A 20756-nucleotide genomic window follows, 5' to 3' on the forward strand; every position below is an offset into this window, starting at 1 on the left:
AGTCCACTCTATAGGCGCCCTGGATGACAGCTGGGGGCCTTTAGCTTTGATCTGTTGAGCTTGTGTTGAGACTTTCACTTGGAGCAACTCGTATAATGGCTTTGCTATCTTTGAGAAGTCTTGTATGTACGACCTGTAATAACTGAGAAAGCCGAGGACTCTTCTCAAGTCACCTACGGTCTTCGGTGTTTTCGCTTTCAGGGCCAGTACAGCTTCTAGATCAAACACCCTCACCAGAGACCAGGCGTCCGACATAGCGAACTTCTCCCCTGAACACGTCACACTTCTCAGGGCGGAGCTTCACTCCCTGACTCTGTATCGCTTGGAGCACTTTCCGAACCACCTCCACATGATTTTTCAAAGGTCTGGGAGTAACACAGGATATCGTCCAGGTAAGGTATACAGCACTCATCCCTCAAGGAACTCAACATCTCCTCCATACTCCTCTGAAAAGCTGCTGGTGCATTCGTAAGACCAAACGGGATTCTCACCCACTCATAAAGCCCTCAGGGTGTGATGAAGGCGGTCAGATGGCGTGAACCTTCAGCCACAAAACCCTGGTGGCAGGCCTTACCCTGGTCAAGGATGCTGAACCAAGAGTATCCCCCAAAGGTGTCCAGTAGGTCCCGTATCCGAGGCAGTGGGTGTCGGTCTGGTACAGTTTTCTGATTGAGCAGGCGATATTCTATACAAATGCGCAAAGAGCCATCTTTCTTCCACACGCACACAACAGGGGCAGAATAGGAAGACTTGGATTCAACAATCCATTCCTTCACCAGTAGGTCTTGAATATATTCTTTGTCCTCCCTCAAAAGTGGCTTTGGTATGAAAGTATACGTCCTTTGCACTGGAATATCGTCCTTCAGATTTATCACCATTTATAGGCCAGGGTTACAGCCAATGTAATTTCAGTCCCTCGCAAAAGCCTTTGATTCTTCGTACAACATTCTCTTGGCAATCTCTTGTTGTTCCTCCTCCAAGTGACTGAGGTCCACTGGTGGGTGCCACAGGGGTGGAATCGGCTCAGCTTTTTGGATTGGTTCAAGGGGTTGAGTTGAGACCTCATTGACTGTTGCAGTACATGTTTTCTTGTCAGGGGATTCAGCCTCCACAAACCTTTCAATGTGCTGCAATACGCCCAGGGCTGTCTTGCGTGGTAAGGTGACATCATGTTTGGTGTTATTGCCTACTGGAATTGTGACATAAGGCTTTGCAGGGTTCTGTATCTCAAACAAACCTGTCCCTAAATCCAGCTGCGATAATTGATGACTGCCTTCATCAGCTTCAAACAACACCAGACGATCAGAGGGTTTCAGGGTTCGGGGAACACGACACCTCACCCAGGTGTCTTGACCAGCCGGAATGACGATGTCATTTACACCTGTTCTTAGGCGTCCCTGCGACGTACTTGGTTCAACTGCCTGAATAAATCTCACAATTGCTTCAGCTTTCTCCACCGGAACACTGATGGCATCACAAAGTAGTTTAACCAGAGTGCATATCAATCGTTCTGGCTGTCCCTCAATGATTTCCTCCAAAACATTAAAACCAACCAATGGTCTCTCCATGGTCAAGCTTGTGGCTAGGAATGGAACACTGATGGAAAGAATGAGTTCTTAATTTCCTGGCAGGTTGGTCATAATGGTTACCCAGCCATCGAACGGAATAAGCTATTAACTGCATACACCTTTAGTTCGTTCAGATCCTCGATAATCTCCGATATTGGTCGAACATCAAGATTAGGCAGATATTGTTCTTTGCAGGCGCGGCTTATGATACTGACTTGAGCACCGGGGTCAAGCAATGCAGTCACTGCCAATCCGTTTAGATTACACTGTATTAGCGACTTTTTTCCTATCAGCTTGGCAACAGTTCTACGTTTCACCCCTGGTGAACCAAAAATATAACTGAGTCGAGGATTCATCTTGCTGGTAACTATTCTGTGCACCAGCTACTTCAACTGTTTTGCCCTCACAACTGGTTTGCGCTTTTGCCTCACTAGAATGTTCAGCTTGGGGTCGTATTGTGGATCCGATCACTGGCAACCCCGCTGCAGTGACCGGCTTGAGTTTCCCTGACTCTCTTGTCTCTTTAAACAGCCCACAGCCCTGTGTCCTCCATCACCACAATAGAAACAGTGGTTACAATCTGGCCTGTTTTGTTCGACACATCTTGAACAACCAAAAGGTTTCTCTCTCCTGGGTCTCACTCTGTTTTGAGAGTATTGGTTATGGTTAATCATGTCTGCCGGATGTGGCTGCTTTTGTTGTCTCATAGCCTCAACCATGCTGGTTAGCTCATCTACCTTGGCTGCAAGCTCTTTTATTGGGTCTTTCTTTGTTTTGTGTTCTGTGCTCTCTTGATTGTTGCCACACTCTTGGACTGTGTTAAGCTCAAGTTGTGCGCTATGAGCACTAGTTGTTGCTTGCCGACGAGAAGGACCTATCCTCTTCTGTCTCTCACTCTCCTCAATGGTGATTCTCATTACATGGCGTAATATTGTTTCATCACTCACCTCACCACTTGACAGAAGAGGCTTTAGTTCTCTGCGTACATCACTGTGTTTATATCCAAGTCCCTGCAAGACCGTATGTAGAAACTAGCGCTGTCAGTCGATTAAAATATTTAATCGCGATTAATCACATGATTGTCCATAGTTAATCGCAAATTAATCGCGCTTATTTGATCTGTTCTAAATTTACATTAGAGGAATATTTTTCAAGTTTTTAATACTCTTATCAACATATGAGTGGACAAATATGCTTTATGCTAATGTTTATTATAATTTGAACAATGACAAATATTCTCATGAATATTAAACACAACAACCTCTGAACATTACAAATATTCGCCTCAATTCAACCTGGAACCTCTCTCATACAATAATGCAATACAAAGTGTGTGTGTGTGTGTGTGTGTGTGTGTGTGTGTGTGTGTGTGTGTGTGTGTGTGTGTGTGTGTGTGTGTGTGTGTGTGTGTGTGTGTGTGTGTGTGTGTGTGTGTGTGTGTGTGTGTGTGTGTGTGTGTGTGTGTGTGTGTGAGATGGATCGTTGGAGCTATGTGCAACTCAAGGCATATATTCGATCGGGAGCTGCCTGGACGCTGCAATCATGTTGCGCGCACTGAGTGTGCTGACTTTTCGTACAATGTCCCACTGTCTGGCTACCTGCATTAAGTCAAGTGCTCGGCACAGTTGTGGCGAAATGTCGCTCCTCTGTTTTCATTTAAACAGCTCCTTATATCCGTTAGCGCAGCTAGCTAGCACCAGATGCTAACAACAACAACAATACACGTAAGGTCTCTCTCTCGCGCCACACATACACACACCCTCCCGGTCCTCCCAATAGCCAGTCGGTGCCTGCCGGTGAGCGTGGAAGTGTAGTCTGCCACAAGCGGACAGCAGGAGCGGGGCTGTCAGCATCAGCTTGTAGATGGTATTTTAAACTCGATGCGCTCTGAAACTACGGGGCGGCCAAGGAAAAAAAATACACATGCGTTAAAATAATTAGTGCCGTTGTTTGTTTTTTTTGCAATAACGCGTTATTAACGCGTTAACTTGACAGCCCTAGTGGAAACACATCTTGAACAGTAGCTGGACTGTATTTAATGCCTGCGTCTGACAGTTTGGAGGTGAATAGGACACGTTGCTTTAACCCTATCACTCGGTAGAGAAACTGTTGTGGTGTTTCCTTATCATCCTGTCTCAACCCAGTCTCACGGCATGTTGTGTTCCCCAACACGATTTTTTATCTATTGATTCGTATTCACCAACACGATTTCCCCCTTTTTTTCGTGTTGCACAGCACGATTTTAAAAGCAATGTATTTCTATTGGTAGTCTTTCCCCTTTTTTTTCGTGTTGCACAGCACGATTTTAAAAGCAATGTATTTCTGTTGGTAGTCTCACGGCATTACGTGTTATAGGAAGACCGGAAGCTGTGTGGTTCATAAAAACATGTTCTTACTCAATATCAAGCCACGATTATTGCTTTTATTTAAAATCGTATCATTTCGGACTTTTGTTGCTGTCTGTGAGGAAAATAAATGGGGCTCATTTTTCCTTCTAATTTGTTATTCTTTTCAAAATAACACACTGTTATTTAGTCAACAATAACACACAATTATCCTTGTTTTTATTTATTTGTTTAATTCTATAATCTCGTGCTTTTTTGCCGTCCTTCAGGAACTGAATTTCAAAATAAAAATAACCGGAAACAGACGTAGGCCTATCAGGGACATTTCGAGCATCATCGAGTTTAGGATGGCCGAAGACACTACACTACCCATAATCCCCAGCTCGAAACTGGATCGAACGCTTTTCTCCCCTGCAGCTCCCGTACCCACACCACAAACCCATACACTGATCTACACCATCATAAAACCAACGGCACTTTTAAGAGCCAAACTCAACCTATCTCCCTATCTCCCTATCTACTGTAGCTCTAAATATCTATCATCTATTTCTTTATTCACCCTTCTATCAATGCTGTGTAATTCTCTACTCTCCTGTGTTTGTCAATCTGTCTGTCTGTTTGTTTGTAATCCCGTGTTAATCATGCCAGGTGGGTCTACAAAAAAGACATGTCCCTTCTGTCAGAACATTTTATTTTGTGTACAGAAGATCTGTGGACATTGCCTTAAAGAGCCTGTGACACGAACCCAACAACTGTTGTGCAATGAAATAGTGGGCTACTAGTAATCTCGAACCGTCAGTTTAAAAAAGAAAAAGCGATACCGTTCCGATAAATATCAATAATTTCGAACATCGCGGGAAAATTCCTTCGACTCATTTTGAGGTTTTGGGGGAAGCCGGAAGTGACGTCAATGCGGGAACGCTTCACTGTGCGGCGAGAGAGCCAAACACGGACAAAGTGTGCTGTCATGCGTAGAAATGGTGAATTACAGAGTTTAGGCACGTTAATAACGTTTTAATGAAGTTGACTACAGTATATTCATATTTGTCAGTGCTTTCATGTCAATTCGGCGAACATAAACATAAATGATCGTGGTGAAGATGATGATTAAATTAAGATTAAAAATCGGTAGTGAGAGCTGCTGAATTTCATCCCGTCAGATGTGATATAAAAACAAATCGATTATTTTTGTAAACTCAAGAGGATGAAACTACATTTATTAGTGCTTTCATGTCAATTCGGCGAACATATGACACATTAAATGATCGTGAGGATGATGATGTAAACATCATTTGTTTGAGCCGGTCTGCATTTCCTGATGAGAAAACAAACCTTAGCTTTTTGTAGTTGCAGACTCAGTGGTGTAGTGGGCGTTGGACGCGGGGGTACGCCGTACCCCCACTTATTTGAAGCATGATTTCTTTTTTAAATAGTCTAATACATCTAAAATCATTGCCAGTGTTATCAGTTGCAAGTGTGTGTTTGTTGTAATAATGACTAAAACATAATAGGCAGATTTCACAGTAATTATAATAAAAACGTAGCTCAAGCATTTATGCAACTTGATTTGAAGCGTGTGTGTGTGATGGGCAGAACTGTGTGTGTAGGGTGACCAGGTGTCCCGCACTGTGCGGGACTGCACACACAGCATTTTTATTATTTGTCCCGCGTCCCACACATTGAGACTATGTCCCGCATTTGAGTGATAGTCGCGCAGAAAGGCCGGATCGGTTCGCTGACAGCCGGCACCGCCCTTTATTATTATATTGTCTAAACGGCATCATGTAAATTGCGCTGACAGGCGACACAGAGGTCCCAAAGTTGACAGTTCACAAGCGCGTCCAAAGTGTCTCCCGTCCACCCAGTTAAACATCCCCACTACACCACTGGTTGTAGTAGGCTAGTAGGCCTACACCAACATGGATTAAACGTGTGTTTTTTTTTACCACAATGTTGGGGAAATTAATGGATAAAATGCACGGATTATTATTATTATTATTATTATTATTATTATTATTATTATTATTATTATTATTCCCACTCCGATCGGGACACTAGGTCCACCGTTTCCCCGCAGCGAGGCTCCCCCCGTTGACAGTTTACGTGGGCTGGGCTGGGTGCAGTGGCGGACTGGCCATCGGGACGAATCCCGATGGGCCGGTACCGAAGTGGGCCGGTCGGATAAGTCACTAGCACATCCCCCACTCCCCCCGTTGACAATTTACTAGTTGTACCGAAGTGGGCCGGTCGAGAGTCCCGGGCTGATTTTTAGTCCCAGTCCACCACTGGCTACATGACCGTATGATCGCCCATATTTACGCACCTAATTCCTAAACTTCTAACAGATACAAAATAAACCGATCCTTCAGCCTCATATGAGCTCTCAGACAAGTTCAAAATTAAACTGTCATCGCTGTCTGAGCTTGCTGCTTTGTGCGCCATCGTGCGTTTACATGCAGATGCTGGGATCCTGAACGGTGCAGCTGGAGCGCTGTGCCCGCATTGACGTCACCCATAATTTGGCGGGACTTGAAGAATCCCCGAGAAGATCCAGGAAATGGTCAACATTGAAAGGCAGATTAATGGTTATCAAAGTACAAATATCCAAAATCAGTTCAGTAACGGTTTTCAAGGGGACAATATTTACTCAAATTGATGGGTTTGGATAATGGGGGGAAATCGTGTCACAGGCTCTTTAAGGAGCAGCCAAAAAAGCCGCGCCTTGAGAAGAAGCTCAAGAGGTTTGATGAGAAGCAAGGGGGTTGGGTGTCAGGGCGGAAGAAGAACCACAACATTGCTTCCATCAAGGATGAAGCCATTGTCTTAGTATGTACACTTTTTACTGTATGTTAAGGCCCGGACACACCAAGCTGACCCCAAAGAACTGACACAGACGGACCCTGACTGTTTGCCGATAGAGAGGCGAAGTCACGCCCATCTACTTCCGGTCCATGGGACCCCGGAAGCGAAAAATTATACATTGAATTCAATGGAGAGAGAAAACGTATCTTTTGATCCCGTTTGAATTGTGCCACGAACTACACATATGATGTTTGTCAATCTTAAACAATCATTTCCATGTCAAAAAAGTCACATTTTGTCGTAAAACTGTTGAAATATAAGACTATGAAAAATATGCGACTACAAAGACTACAAATCCCAAATCCCATTCTGGGTCGCGCATGTGATGTCACAGGCGATAATGCTCCAAGTGGTTGCGACTCGTAATTAAAGCGAAAAAGAAGATTTCATAACTGATTTATTCCCTCCAATAAATATAAGAGATTGTTCCAATAAATTCACTTTTACAAGATGCCTGTGTGCTTTTGTACCATGTTGTAATCACAAAAGTGATCATACCACTTGCTCGTTCTATCGCTTCCCGTCTTATGAAAGGACCAGGAGTCGCTGGATCAGACATATCAGGTAATATCATAGGTAATATACATGTTGTGCATGGAACATAGTCAAGTTAGCTACCTAGCTTGTAGCGACGAGTAACGAGCACGTTAGTTAGCATTACATTACTTAGCCTTGTCATTTTTAGTAGCCTTACCATGAAGTTATTATTTTATTACATGAAGTACACCAAAATGTTAAACAGTAAGAGTAGTCATCATGGTAAGTATTTCGTGAAACATTTGAAGAGTAGCCTACTGCGCCCTCCACCGGGTGCTAAGGAAGCAGTTCAGGGAGATTCGAAGGAAGGCAGGCAGGCAGGGAGCTTTGCATGACATGCTTCTGGACATGTGTCATTGTGATGACAGTGAGGGTGAGTCAAGCTGTTTGTTGGAAAGACAGTAGTTGAGTGATTACTGAGAGAAAATTATTAAAATAGATAATTATTCAGTGTTGTTACTTTAAAGTGTTGTTACTGACCTTTTTCTCTTATTGTCTTTACCTCACCTGTAACTGCTGAGACCCTGAGGAACATGCACACTGACCTGCTCTGGCAACCTGATTTCCACTGTACGTAATAGTATTTGGTTATGGTATATTATTTATATACATCAAAGGCACAATGCACCCCCCAGAGAGACACATGTATTGAGTGTGATATTTTGCATAGGTCATGTGAAATCATCTTTACATACTAGAAAACTGTAGGAGCGGCAACTTGTTTTGAAATTGAATTAATATCCGATAATAAAGTTGATCTGTTTTCTTTATTCTTCTCTCTTCCCAGCTCCATCCATCACCGTTCTCTGTTCCTGCAGGTCCTGCTTGCTCATAAATGCTTTATTTTTTTACACAATTACAAATAAAGTCAATGTATTGTATGACATGAAGTTGTGCTTCATTCTGAGTCAATAATAAATTCATTCTGCCTTCAACTGCAAAATGATTGTGGACTGCACCGACATCCATGTAGCTGCCCCCCAGTAAGATGAACCAAGCAAAGCTGACACAAAGCTGTGCTCTTAAGTTGACATGAAGAATTTGTGAAATATTGGTAATTATTAGGAAAAAATGACTGACGATGCAGAAAACTTTTTTTATTTAGGAACAGTGGTCAGGTGAAGCATTTATCACTACATATGTGTCACACTTAAAAGGCCAAACACACCTCGTTTACAACTCCCCAGTTGACAGCCATGACTCCGTCTAAATTGTACCCCCCAAGCACCCTCTTCATGAGGGACGCGCATGGAGTGGATGAAAGTCCCGACCTCAGCACAGCACCAAAATTGCTGGCTGTCAACCTGCCCTGCCTGTGTAACTGCCACTGAGGATTTGTCTGCTGTCCTACGGTGGCTGTCTGGATGGCAGCTTAATGGTCTCTGCTCAGTCGCATTGAGGCAAGAATTGCCTCAAGCCCCCGACCCCCATGCTCCTTCACCAGCTCCGGCACGTTGAAAATGGCCTGATGTTGAGGCTGCAGCTCTGGCTCAGGTGACAAAAGCCATGCCATGCCAAGCTGCGCCCCTCAGTGCAGACCTAAACCAGTCTACTTCCTCAGTGGCGATGTCTCTGGCCAGTGGGTTGTATGTCTCCTCTTGCTGTTGGTAGAGTTGAGACACCGGCTGGACTACTTTTGAAGTGCCAGGCTTCCTCCACTGGCACTCAACTTCTGTGGAGCTGATCTGCCACATGGCAAATATTGCCAATGCTGCAGCGTGGCTGCATTTGTACATCCCCCGTGCACAACCACAGACAGCGCTCTGCATCGCGCCATCCTCTCCCATGTAGATCTGTACAAATAAAGTAAGTACCATGTTTGTTAACATGCTATAATAGATTGAATGAGCAATACAAGGATGGTCCAGATCTGGGGGTGGGAGGGTTTATTTTTCCATTGTTTTGTCCTCTTGTCTGATTGTTGTTATTGTTTGTTTTTTCTGAAGTTTTTGTAATTTGTGTTGTATTGGTTGTGATTGTACATTGTATTTTTTTTTAAATGTGTATTACATTTTTGAAAAACATTTGATCAACAAAAAAGGATTTGGTCAGGATCTAGACTCAGTGTGTAGTTTATGAATTAATCAATGCTCTCTACATTAGGAAAACACATACCAGTGTACCAGAGGGAGTCACACACAGCTGTGCCTAGATAACCAAACAAATTGACAAGATAACCAAAATCCTTGAATCTACACACAGCAAATAAACTCAAATGACACAACGAGATGTAAAAAGGAGATCACACATATAGTCGATATAAAACTGGCCGCTTCAATCTGAAGAGCAACTAAAACAAAACACGGGAGTATACCTTGTTCTTGTGAACACTAATGTTATCCACAGCATACACACCCGTATACAGTACACCCGTTCTAGGTTCTGATTGGCTCTCTAGGTTGGCATTCTAGCTTCTGACTGGCTGTCCAGGTTGTCAATCACAGCCGTGGTTCATATTATGCTAGTCGACTCGTAACATCGCTAAACTTTTTTTCTTGACGGTTTTCTCAGTCAACTAATGCTATTGATAACAGTAACATAAATTAACACAGCCCTGCACACTTCAGTCATTATATGCCGGGTCTGTGGTTCATCATCTTCTTTTTCATTCTCCTCCTTATTGACTGACATTAACGTTAAACATTGCACTCATGTTACTCACCGAAACCTTGTAAAGCCGGTCCCGCATGCTGGCTCTTACAGAACCGACTAACTCCCCTTTCGTGTATGTACAGCTCTCAACGGGCCCAGACTTGTAGTGATTTTCACCTCGTTTTATACTTGTATTCTCATTCTGAAAGAATGAGGTGAAATGTTCCAACGTGACGGTCATCTTTGTGTTGGTGACGCGTATTGTGCGGGACCAGAGACATGTAGTTCACTGAGCGGCTTAACATAAAAAAATGTGTTACTTCACAGTTTTACGACACATTTTAATTTTTTTGACTTGCAAAATGTTCTTTTAAATTGACAAACATCATATGTGTCATTCGTGGCACAATTCAAACGGGATCAAAAGATACGTTTTCTCTCTCCATTGAATTCAATGTATAATTTTCCGCTTCCGGGGTCCCATGGAGGCTCCCGGAAGGGGAGGGACTTCGCCTCTCTATAGGCCTATATTGGGCCAGGATCAAGTTGAATGTTGTTTTTATATACATTTATTTCTTAATGATGTTTGTATCTTATTAACCAATGTACACTTTGATATCAACTTCAAATATAGATATTATTGCAAAGGTATTATTTAATATTCTCTTTTCTTTCAATTTTAAAACTACTCTTATCTTAACTTTCACAGCCAAGGGACACTATTTTAATTTAACTACACATTTAAATAAACAGCGCACTTCCTTCACTTCCATGTTGTGTTCCATTCTTCCTTATGTACACACTTTTAGACCTTAAAGGCAGGGTATGTAAGTTTGACAAACCGGCTCGAGATCGCTAGAATTTGAAAATACACAACCGGAGACATCTGCCACTTCCTTATAGAGCCCCTCCTCCAACACACACAAACGCGCACATGACCAATGAGGGCACGAGATAAGTTTCTGCACAGATGGAAGGCTGACAGGCAGGTAGGCCATTCAGTTACTTTAGCCGGGCCGGCTCAGATGATTGCTCGTGCTTTTTACAGTATTATGCTTCCACAGATGACATTTTGTTATGGATTTGTTGTCAAATCACTTAAGATATTCATTGCTATCGGGATGTTAAGAGCATTCCATGGAATATAACAAAAAGTGTATCTCGAGCCGGTTTTTCAAACTTACCTACCCCACCTTTAATAAGACTACATAATTGTATGTTACTACTCTATATTACTCTTACGACTGCAGCCACAACATACGGGAACGTTTTACATCGTAGCACGCAATTTCAATTTCAACAGTGTCAAGCTATGCTTGGATTGTGTTACATTTTTAATTATGCAATAGTCATTGTAAGTGTTAATTGTTGAGTGGTCACACATTTGTATCTTATTGTACTTTAACTTTAAGATTATCAGGGTTTGAACTGGGACTCAGGATACTGATTTATTAGTATTTTGTGTTTGTCTATAAAATATTTTCTGCTTCTACTGTGTAACCCTTCCTGGTAAATACATGATTCTGCAAAAGCTTAACTCAGCATCTAGGTTTATGAATGGCATACAACTAGATGCTGTCATCAGTAATTTTATAGTTGTAGTTTTATAATTGTTGTTGATGTTTCCTTTCCATTTCTTTAAACAGTAAATATATTATTTTGTCATTACAGATTGAGAAACTCCATGCCATTGCCTTCAAACCAGTGCTGCTTCTTCGCAAGGAGACCAGGAAGAAGGACGTCAAATGTGAAATCCTAAGCCCCTCGCTGCACACTGACCTATGCCCAGGATTATCTTGACAAGATAGGCACTTTTTATGAGTACCTTTTGTGAAGGTGAGATGCTTGCACTATATCTTCACAGTTCACAGTATTGTGTACACAAAATCTTTGTATCAATGGAGAGCTTAACATTTCCTTATAACCAACACAGTTATATGGAATGAGTTTGGATCAACTCATTTAATAAAGTCAGTTAAGTTAACAACAACTTACAGCGACTGTTTTCAATCCATCCAAATCTCGTGGGACAACAACTTGATCCAGTATTTATCCTTTGATACAGCCAGAAAGCAGTCATTCGAGCCATTTATTTGGGTTTGGCAAACTATATTTTTGTGAGACAACTAACACACATCCTTTCTACCTGTTAACTGTCACTATTTTTAGCTGCAAAGTATTACAAAAGTTGAAAGTAATTGCAAAATATTTAGGGTTATGGACAACGTTTGACTGTTTATTATTTTAGCAAACTACATACAATAAATACATTTTTAAACACTGAGTATGTAGCCTAATGAGACATGGCTTACTCTGCAGAGGGGACTTGTGGACATTTAACTGTTATTTATCAGGAAATAATTAGGCAAGTTTACGTGAATTTGAAAAACCATTTTGGGGTATTGTGCTACCACTTGCGCATTCATTGTATACAAATTGAAAGTTGTAAAGTTGTTAATGTCAAGGTAGTTAGGTTTGATGACTGAAATGTATGTTTAGGCTTGAGCCATCCCTTAAGCAATTTCCTTTTAGCAAACCGTTCCTAAACGGTTTCCTTTATCAACGCCCAAAAGGGAGAAATATTTTGAAGTTAATGGTAAGAGCACAATACATGAAGACGATCCCAGTTGACCACATATTCAGTTTGGCAGTTCTGTATTAAGGTCATGTTTCTCGGGTTGTAAACAAAAGCAGTTATCCAGTGCATCCAGAGGTCCCTTTACATTACATTTATGTTTTTATCCAAAGCGACTTGCTACTTATTTGATTGCACTTATGCAAAACACATTTGCGTCAGTCTCATAAATTCTGAACAAAATGTGTGGATGTAAATAATGTAAGGGAACATACATGCACACGTCTATATGTTGTCTACCGACAAATTGACATGTCACATCACATGGAATGTAGACACAAATTGGAAGAATAATATCGCAAAAACAAAACTATAAATGGTTGACTGGATAAATACCACTATTTCTCTGCTATTAACTTTGACTGCACACAGTCCTATGACATGACGAGTATATTTTTGACCCTGTCTGGAAACATACCTTAAGCACGCTGTATTTCTTATTTCTAGATATATGAGTTAACCTCTTTGTCTTAAGCAAGTCAAGACCAACATTTGTTTAACTTGCACAGGTTGGACACAGGACTCCACTGGCCAGGGGGTTGCGGAAGATCCTGAGGAAGAGACAGTCACGCTGAACCTCACACCCTGTGACCCATCTGAACCAGAAAACAACTGGCAGGAGGCAGGGACCACAGAGAGCCAGGTGCCAGAGACAAGCACCGTGCAGGTGGATGTGCTGAAGACCCCCCCCCCCCGTGAAGCAGTGCACCATCATAGAAGTGGGGCAGGGGGAGCAGCCGCAGCGGGATGATGTGAGACAGGCTACCACCACGGAGGGGCCAGGTAATAAAATAGACAGATAGAATCGGAGGGATGAAACCCTCTTTAATGGTCACACATGCAGAGCACACAGCACACACAGTGACATTTGTTCTCTGAGATTTGCAGCTTTTATATTTATAAAAGTCAAGAGTGTTTTCCGATATTTTCCTAAAAAATTATTGGAGGTAACTTGTTGACAAGTCATGCTTCTACAATATCTCAAAACACCTAATTGAACTTCTTGCATTTTTGGGAATAATGATTGTTCCAATCGGTAAATAATAATAACAACAATTGCTTAATTTAAATAACAATTTCACCTACAACTTCATAAATATGAAAGGAAAATGGGATACTTGGGTATGTGTATATCCTTAGGTACTCGGATATAAATAAATATTAAACGTTTAGAAAAATACAGTCTTTCATTCCTGAACAGACATGTCGTTACTATATGGTTACACCTTTTTCACACAAAAATGCAAAGCAACAGCAGGCTTACTTAACATTTGATAAATCACAAAATAAAACTCCTATGTGATTTGGTTTACACACAGAAAGGGTCTTACATTGTAGCGTTGGGCAGTAGGTCGATTACATAAAAATGATTTGGCTCATGCCCATATATTGTACGAGAGGTTGATATCATTAATATTGTGGTCTACCTAAAGCAATCCCTGACCATAGGGGTAAACTTCGAAGCAACTCATGCAACAACGTCATGCAGCATATTTAAACTTTATACTCAAGAACTGCATTTAGATACGACACTGTCCCATAATGAACATACGGGGAATAAACGTAGGTTTTTGAATCAAAGTTAAATTCATTTAACGTTACAGCACAGCATGTTAATATTTATCAAACTATTCCTTACACATAAAGTATGGAGTCAATTATATAGGCAAGACAACAAAACACCTAGACTTCATAGATCAACCTCAATTAAATCGCAATAACAAAAAAATATCTGTACCTAACACCTATTGCATCATGTGATGCTGCATTTGTGGGATGTATTTTGAAACTTGAGTTTAAGCTTAACTTGGTGTACTGTATGTATATAGTAACATTTCTTCTTCAACCCACAGCTGTCAGGACAGGGTCCGTGAGGGACACAGTACTTGGTCCTAGACGCAAAAAGAAAAAGTCAGGTATATTAACAGTATTAAGTATTTTGACTGATTATAAACATTTGCATGAGTCGAATTGATTGGTATTCTAATAAATCTATCGACATGTACTTTAGCAAAGTGCATGTAAACGCAGTGATTGATGCTTCTTCAGTGAGTTAACAATGCTATATTGTGACTAATAGCTATAACTGATACATTATCCAAAAATCCAAAGGGCTTTAATTGTCTAATTAGACTCAAATACATACAGTCATAGTTGATAAGGTGGTGATGAGAATGCTAGGCAGTAAAGGAAGCAGCAGTGCAGTATTTTCTTTGGTCATCTCAGGCTCAGCAGTGGTATGGCCATTCAAACAAGCATCCCATGTTACGACTGAGAGCAGCTTGGTTCCATTTCAATGATGTATACAGTAACTTTTGACCAGTGATAACAGTGTGGTCACTTTTCATCGTGCAAGTCTGGTTGCTACTTAAGTGTTCATAGTTGTATTGATTTTATTTCTAATATGACTAATACTGTATGTGGAACCTGCTTTGATGTTCACAGATTGCGTGTCACTCGCCTAGAAACTTTCCTCATCAGGAGTGTAATAAAAGAAAGAATGAGAAAGGTTAGACGGGAATAAAAGTAATGCATAGGATTTGCTTTATGATTTACAAACTTCCAACACAATTGTTTGCTAAATAGCTAATATGCGTTAGGTCTTTCCGAAATTAGAGATTTGTTTTCTTCTCTTGATAGGGAAAAGCAGAAATGTTGGTGGAGTGGGAGCCCTGTCCAGTATGGTATATATCTTCCAGTTACTTGGCTTCATGTCATCTGATGTAGTCCCATGTTGGAGAACAAACACATGATATTTAACAAATGCAAAACATCCAAATCTACCACCAGTCCTCTTATATATTTCACTGCTGTTATTCTGAAGCAGCTGAAGTAGTGTAGGAACAAATGATTGTTTAACTTCATTGTTGTTAATGTATGTGTTTTTGTTTGTTTTTATTGTTTGTTAGAACATTTGTTTTAATTTCTATGTTCACTTTTTCTAAATGGTAAATGAAACATTTACTTATATAAATTGAGTTATAAGATGTTTGCTTCACACATGGTTTATGCTTTTCGGAAAGACGAAACCAGTAACTGTAACTAACATTATTCCATTCTGTTTTCAGTGGCAAGGAGTGGGCTCATTCCTGGCAGCCGAAGAATTCTCCGGGATAATGCATACAAATAAAATCTGTTATTTGAACACCAGTTTTGTTTTTGCACGTTTGTTCTCTTGTTTATATGCTCCATTTGAGTCATATTTAATATGTTTCTATTAGAAATAAGATGAAAACCTCCACAAAAATGCATTTGACTTTTTAGGAAATAACAGTTGAAATACTACATGATTTCATTGTCAGTGATAGGAACACCATAACCTATTTTAAGCATATTCATGTGTGAAATCTGGTACTTTGCCATCCACTGCCTTATCTAAGATGTTTAACTTCCGAAGTATAACGCTTTGGAGGTAGGCTTGCATATAAAGCGTCTTTGGGTTTCAGAAAAGCGCTCTAAAAATAAAATGTATTATTATTATATCATTTAATTATAGGCCTAATTAAAATGATCCTGATCTGGATCACTGGTTTTGCTACTACATTTGAAAGCTTTTGGGGACAAATGCTTGAGATATTAAAATGGTAGTGATTACTTTGAATTTTCTTTTTCACTTCTCATCACCACGTTGTCACGGCGACCCTTTGTCACGTCAAAGATACGGTACCCGAACTCAGATCGCCACCCAAACGATACTGCCGTTGCTAAGGAGGCAAAAGTGCAAATTTGTATTTTATATTTTTTTAAACACAGGGTTTGGTTTCGGATTGCGCCCGATTGACGGATTTCTGAAAGGGAATGGAGCCTATACGGCCGTCAACGCAAGACAAGTCGAACGAGTCCACGCACACACGCCGGTAGAACTACAAATATGTCAGCTCTGTGTACTTCGTAACGATTGATGGGCGCGTATCTAATGGGAATTGTAGTTTGTAGCACTGCTCTCATATCATTTCAATGTATGTTTTGAGCTGAGATGCCAACTCAACATACAATGTTGATGAAATGAATGAAATTTGGTGATGATTCATGGTTTTTGTGTTAATGTAATAGCAGTTAAAACAGGACCGGTCAAATTTGACCGCGAACACCAAAGTAAGGGGGGGAAACGAATACAATAGGAGGGTTTTAATGTAACCATTGCTTATGACATTGATGATATTTTAAATCAAAAAACATATTCCCTAAAATGTGGAAGCTCTGGATGCCATACAAATGAATAGTTGATATTTTTGTAGGGCCACAACTTTGGCACTAGAGCACCTAGTGTTATCAAACGCATTTCAATGGTGAAACTATCCAACATATTGCATATGACAACATTTTCCACTACGATGAAAGTAAGCCAAAAAAAAACCTTATTCTTATTCCATCATGGGTAACCCCACCCATCCTCTCCACCTGCAGCTGGACAGACAGATAACCCCCCCCCCCCCCCCTACCTGGACAGACAGGAGCTCCTTCTCCAACAGACTGCTGCAGCTCCGCTGTCACAGGAACCGATACAGGAAAACATTCCTGCCCACTGCAATAACTCTGTACACAACACGTTCTCACTCCCAACCGGTCACATGTTGACGGACGGTCAACTCCTTGCAGTATCAATACTATTTCGGCTGACTTTTATATTTGATCCAATCGGTATATTGGTATATTTACACCATAACGGTGCACAGCTGATAGAAAGGGACACCTAGTGGTTAAAGCACGTTATTGAAATTTATTATTTGTATTATTAGATATTAATAGGAGACACAGACAGACAAACTAATAAGGCTTTATTTAAACATTAAAGAATACTTTAGGTTAAGGTCTTATTTTGAATAAGTAAAAAGCTTTGGGGGTATAAATATTAAGCCTGACAAAGTACTAATATATTGCTTTCCTGCAATGTTAACTACTGTATGTTTAAGCACTTATTTTAACTGATATTATACATATGTATTATACTCTTATAAGATGTATGTAGATAGTATAAAAAATGTGCAGAATATGACAGTTTAATGTTGGAGGTATGCACACATATTGATAGATGTCTTGTAATGCACTGTTGAGGAACCTGCGACCCAAGTTGTTCATCTCCGACCTTGTCAGGTATTGAACATTCAATAAATAAAGAACACAGAATTATTAAATATAAAACACAGAATTTGTGTGATTATACTAAATGATTTACAAATAAACACCACTGCATATTTACAAATGTTTACAACCTGATCCTGATGCTGATGTAACGCAAATGTTTCCAACTTGGGATCAATAAAGTATATCTTATCTTAAGATGATCGATGGCTACTGCCATATTTGCAAAATTTGCCTCTGAACCTTGACAAGTGCATGTTTCAGGCTTATCAATTTACAACAGGAGGGGTCACAGACATAAGACCAGCTGTTAAATAAAGCTCTTCTGACCTTAGCTGGCATGTGGGTATATATACCCACGTGACAGCTAAGGTCAGAAGAGCTTTATTATTTATATTATATTATATATATATTAGGGCCGGGACTCGATTACAAAAATTAATCTAATTAATTACAGGCTTTGTAATTAATTAATCGCAATTAATCGCATTTTTAATCACATATAAATATTTGACCTGAGAACAGTGAGAAGCAATTTTTTTCACATGGATTTTAGTATACCATTGAAAAATGACTGAATACGTAAGCTTAAGCAACAAAACATTGTTTGTTTTTTTCAAGGTGGTACTTAACAAAGACCAACAGAAAAGTGCAATTTTTGCCATAAAGTGTAGCAATAGCATATTTAGGAATATAGTACATTTCAGAGATTCAGGTAGCCTATAGGTAGGTAGACCTTCTGTAAACTATAACACTTTGTTTTTTAAGTAAAACACAATACTTTCAAGTACATTCAGAACATTGGAAACCCTGACTATTAGAAAACATCTCTCTGTTGCTTCAGAGGCCATAACAGACTTTGTTGATTTACCAACAGTTGATTTAAAAAATCTAATCAATTTCAGTCCAACTCTCTCAATAACCTTGGCCAAAACAATAAACAGTTCAACAAGTGCCAGTTGCACCAACAACGTAATAAATAGTTCAACATAAAGTGTACCATTTAAAATAAAATAAAAAAAGTGCCAGCGATTGACCTCAATCCCTCCTATTCTTCCAATATCCTGATGAAAAATAAAATCTCTCTGTTGCATAGGCCACTGTTTGATCAACGCGAATTGGGTGTGGGTCCTTGTACTCCGAGTTGGGCTAAAGTCCACGCTAGCTTCCACGCTAGCTGCTATATGTTTTGCATTGAGGTGATACTTGAGGCTTGATGTGCTGCGGTGATATGCAAATTCCTTTTTGCATAATTTGCAAACAACCGTGCTCTTATCGATGCTTCCATCCGTCCGTTTTTTAAAACAAAATGTCCCATCCACGGGGCCAACCAAAGCGGTCTCATCAGCTTCTTCGTTCACGTTTGACTATTGTTCGCTGTGGTTTGTTGTTGTTTGAAGTCATGAACGTTAGTTGGTGCTCCAGTATAATCGGTACCCCTGAAACTCATCCAGTGAGAAACGTTCCGCGGTGCAAAAATAAGTGCGATTAAAATGTGCTAATTTTTTTAACGCGTTAATTTTTGTGTAATTAATTAATCTTAATTAACGCGTTAAAGTCCCGGCCCTAATATATATTTATATATATATATATATATATATATATATATATATATATATATATATATATAATATATATATATATATATATATTATTTATATTATATTATATATAATGGGCAGCATTAATATATATATTAATGCTGCCCATTATGGGGCACAAGCAACTTTCCCCCATTTATTAATTATATGTTTTAAATGTGAGTGTTTCCTATCCCCTAAACCCCCAGGGATGTACACAGTTTAATACTGGCAATTTCTTATTATGGGAAATATGAAAACGTCTTTTAAAACTACAATTCCCAGCAGAGACGTGCCATAGAACAGTTTTAAACAATATTTTTGGTTTACTGTCCTATAGTATACATTGGAATGATTTCAAACCTGTTTTTATTTATCCTAATAATTATAAAAGGTGTGCCTTTGTTTACATAAATTGTGATCAAAACGTTTGAGACTCAATGAGATAACTTAGACTAAAGTGAACTATCCAAACCCTTAGAGTCCTTCACCTCACTGAGCCTCTCAGTCTGACAGGACAGAACTCTCTCTCCACATTATTGTAGAAGCAGCTTCTTATATCCGTTAGCGCAGCAGAAGCTAACAACACCCCCGCCGGTACCGCGGTATCCCCTCTCTCTATCTCTCTCACTTTGGCTGTGAGCTGCGGGCGCCTGCTAAGCCAACATCCCCCACTTTCATCACTACGGCGCCCATCGTACAGGGCAAATGGAAAATGTTACCGGGTTGAAAAGGGTGTTATCTTTACTTAATTATGAATGTTGTTACATCAAGGCTGAAAATTCGTTTTTTTTTTTTATTATATCTTTTTGAAGTGCAGATCCCCTGTACTCCACCAGGGGGTGCTGCAGCACCCTCAGCACCCCTACTTCCCACGGCCCTGGTTCCATCCCATTTCAAAGTGCTGTTCGACGCTCGGCGTAATCCTCGGCGCACACTCAAACATCCAATCAGAGCTTGAGGACTATCACGGGGTTTGTCCATGGATGGGTTTGTCAAGGGTTATGGCTAGAAAGGATCCGTCTAGTGTAAATATGACGTCACGTTCTCGTTGTAACTCTCGTTGTAATCGGAGCGGCTCGGAAACACATCTACAGAAGTAACATGATGCAAAATACACGTTAATGCAGCAGCAATATTAATAGAGAAACATCAGACATAATAGTAAAACACTGCAAGGGAACATTTTATTGCACCCAGGAACTATCTTGGGACTTTTACTGTGACAACGTTGATTTGCCTATGAATAAAAAATAAACCATAGTGTTGGTGATCTACAGTGTTGTCATTCTTCTTTGAACACCAGCAAGACCGCTAACACCCTATTTCAACAATCACACTCCCTGTAATTGACATAATTAATAGATAGTTTAGCTTCTCATTATCATTTGCTGTGGCCCACTGATGTTAACGATCGTAACTGAAAGGCTGCCTGCCAAACGTAAACATTCAGCCACGTGACATTCAGCCAAACTCTCGCGAGAGTTTTACATAAGACGGATCCTTCCTAGCCATAACCTTTGTCAAGCGAAGCGGAGAGAATACTTACTTCCGG

General features: G+C 40.3%; 2 long non-coding RNA genes across 3 annotated transcripts; one reads left to right on the plus strand and one right to left on the minus strand.

Annotated features, from left to right (window-relative positions):
• Window positions 1-8394: 8394 nt before the first annotated feature.
• On the minus strand, window positions 8395-10412 carry LOC307014011. Its single transcript, XR_013801129.1, has 2 exons — window positions 9975-10412; window positions 8395-9105 (listed from the first exon to the last, which is right to left on the minus strand). It is a non-coding gene; the product is annotated as an uncharacterized lncRNA (long non-coding RNA).
• A 2447-nt stretch (window positions 10413-12859) lies between these two features.
• LOC307014550 lies at window positions 12860-15689 on the plus strand. 2 transcript variants are annotated; one of them, XR_013801252.1, is made up of 4 exons: window positions 12860-13322; window positions 14393-14455; window positions 15180-15223; window positions 15608-15689. It is a non-coding gene; the product is annotated as an uncharacterized lncRNA (long non-coding RNA). The 2 variants fall into 2 exon arrangements; XR_013801253.1 differs by having other exon boundaries at window positions 15180-15683.
• The last annotated feature ends 5067 nt before the right edge of the window (window positions 15690-20756 follow it).

This window comes from Notothenia rossii, assembly GCF_949606895.1.
Source record: "Notothenia rossii genome assembly, chromosome: 8".
NCBI classification, from domain to species: Eukaryota; Metazoa; Chordata; class Actinopteri; order Perciformes; family Nototheniidae; genus Notothenia; species Notothenia rossii.